We start from the raw sequence: 3,104 nt of genomic DNA on the forward strand, positions 1-3,104 counted from the left end.
AAGCCCACATGTGTCTTTTTGAATTATGGTTTTCTCTGGGTATATGCCCAGTAGTGGGATTGCTGGGTCATACGGTAATTCTATTTGTAGTTTTTGAAGGAACCTCCATACTGTTCTCCATAGATACTGTATCAATTTACATTCCTACCAACAGTGTAAGCAGGTTCCCTTTTCTCCACACCTCCTCTCTATCCTGTTCTATTGATCTATATTTCTGTTTTTGTACCAGTACAGTAGTAGCTTTGTAGTGTAGTCTGAAGTCAAGGAGCCTGATTCCTCCAGCTCCGTTTTTTTCCCTCAAGACTACTTTGGCTATAAGGGGTCTTTTGTGTCTCCATACAAATTTTAAGATTTTTTGTTCTGGTTCTGTAAAAAATGTCACTGGTAGTTTGATAGGGATTGCATTGAATCTGTAGATTGCTTTGGATAGTATAGTCATTTTCACAATATTAATTCTTCCAATGGAAGAACATGGTATATCTCTCCATCTGTTTGTGTCATCTTTGATTTCGTTCATCAGTGTCTTATAGTTTTCTGCACACAGGTCTTTTACCTCCTTAGGTAGGTTTATTCCTAGGTATTTTGTTCTTTTTGTGGCAATGGTGAATGGGATTGTTTCCTTAATTTCTCTTTCTGATCTTTCTTGTTAGTGTATAGGAATGCAAGAGATTTCTGTGCATTAATTTTGTATCCTGCAACTTAACCAGATTCATTGATTAGCTCTAGTATTTTACTGGTGGCATCTTTAGGATTCTCTATGTATAGTATCATGTCATCTGCAAACAGTGACAGTTTTACTTCTTTTCCAATTTGTATTCATTTTACTTCTTTTTCATCTCTGATTGCTGTGGCTAGGACTTGCAAAGCTATGTTGAATAATAGTGGTGAGAGTGGACATCCTTGTCTTGTTCCTGATCTTAGAGGAAATGCTTTCAGTTTTTCACCATTGAGAATGATGTTTGCTGTGGGTTTGTTGTATATGGGCTTTATTATGTTGAGGGAGGTTCCCTCTATACCCACTTTCTGGAGAGTTTTTATCATAAATGGGTGTTGAATTTTGTCAAAAGCTTTTTCTGCATCTATTGAGATGATCATACGATTTTTATTCTTCAATTTGTTAATATGGTATATCACATTGATTGATTTGCATGTATTGAAGAATCCTTGCCTCCCTGGGACATATATATTTTTTGATAGTTGAAGTAGTCAACATGGGAAAATCAGAATTTATTGGACTTCCTTATACACTCTTTACAGTTTTGTATGATTTTTAAAATTTTGAATTATATTTAGAAGGGCACCATATAGTCAGTGCTTTGAGTCTTAAGATTTTAATTCATTCCTGTTGGAACGGTTCTGAAGAAGTTGTTTCAAAAATTCCTTGTGCAATCACAGCACCATTGAAGCTTCATTGCTTTTTCCAACTGCCTGCCAGGCATCTCTGCTTAGATACCCCACCTTGCGCATCAAACTTTACCTCACACATATCATCCTCTGTTTCCAAACCTGTGCCACTTCCCAGCCACTGTTGCTGGTGCTTCCATTATAAATCTTCGTTGGGGTATTGGTTGGCTTCTACTTTTATTCACCCTGCCAATCCACCAGTACCAAATCCTATTGAGAACGTCTTTAATAGTCTATCTTCTTCTTTCCATCTCTTGCCTTACTCCAGTTCAGTCACTGTTATCTCTCATTTAGATGGTTGCAGTAGCCTCCTAGCCCATCTCCTGGCCTCAAATCTTCCTCTCAAATCCATCTTTTAAAACCCTGCCAGACAAGTTTTCCTAAAGTCCAATGTAATCATGTTATTCTCATAATCAAAAATCTTTCATGACTCCCCATCATCTTTTTGCCAAGACATAAACATTTTTATCTGGCATCCAGTAGGTACCCAACTTACCTTTCCTGTCTATTTTCTGCTATTTGTAACACCAAAGAATGTCAGAGCTGGCTGAAGTCTTACGAGTAGTCTCCAAACAAAACAAAATACTCTCTGTTCCCTGAACATATGCCTCACTTTTTCACCCCTGTGCCCTTACAAAGCTATTCCCTCCTTCTAGATCACTCACCCCACCAAGTCTCATTGTCAAATATCTACTCATCCTATAAGCCTCATCACAAATGCTAACTCCTCCATAGATTGTCTCCTGATTCCCATATGATGTGATCTCATCTTTACAGCACTAGTGAATACCATTTGCCCAGCACTTAGAGGTTAATGCAGCTACTCGTGTACTAGTCCTCTTCATGCTTCTAAGAATGCAAGCTCTGAAGGAGGATAAGGACTGTGTTTAGGTGATTTCTCTCTCTCTCTCTCTCTCTCTCTCTCTCACACACACACACACACACACACACACACACACACACAGAGAGCCAGGGACTAGAGTGCAGGAGGCTTGTGTGTTTTCTCTCTCTCTCTCTCTCTCTCTCTCTCTCACACACACACACACACACACACACACACACACACACTGAGATTGTTATGGGCCAGGCATTATGCTAAGTTCTTTATATGTATTATATCACAATCTTCTTCAAAGCTTTATGATATATAGGTAGTATTATTATGCCAATTTTATAGCGGAAGAAACAGAAGCACGGGGAAATCAAGCAATTTGCACAAATCTCACATATAGCAACAGATAGACTCAGGACTCATATTCTCGTCCCTCTCAACTGGCTTCAAATATTCCTGTTATATAGCCTGCATCCTATTTCACATGCACAGTTAGATGGTCTTCTGCCCTCTTCAGTGGGCAGTACCTATGGGCTCCTGTTCCCCCTCCCCGTCCTTTACTGCACACATCTACTGAGCAGCCATGTTTATCTTGCTTAACCAGTTCCCTGCTGTGAAATGGCTGCCAGTCATCCTCCTCACAAGTAAAGCTGTTGTTGGTCAAAACCTCAGTCCCTGGTAACCACCTATGGCTGAAAATGAGGCTCAGAGAGAATTTTTCCAAAGATCACATAAATGCCAGAGACAGGACTTCAGCCCGAGTCAGCTGCTCTGGGACACGTGCTCTTAGCTCATGGTAGACTGTGAGTTAAAGGAACCAGCCTAGTAATGCTTGATGAATTCACTTTTTCAAGTTCATCGTATATCA

This window comes from Neophocaena asiaeorientalis, unplaced genomic scaffold (assembly GCF_003031525.2).
Source record: "Neophocaena asiaeorientalis asiaeorientalis breed wild unplaced genomic scaffold, Neophocaena_asiaeorientalis_V1.1 scaffold41, whole genome shotgun sequence".
Taxonomy (NCBI): Eukaryota; Metazoa; Chordata; class Mammalia; order Artiodactyla; family Phocoenidae; genus Neophocaena; species Neophocaena asiaeorientalis.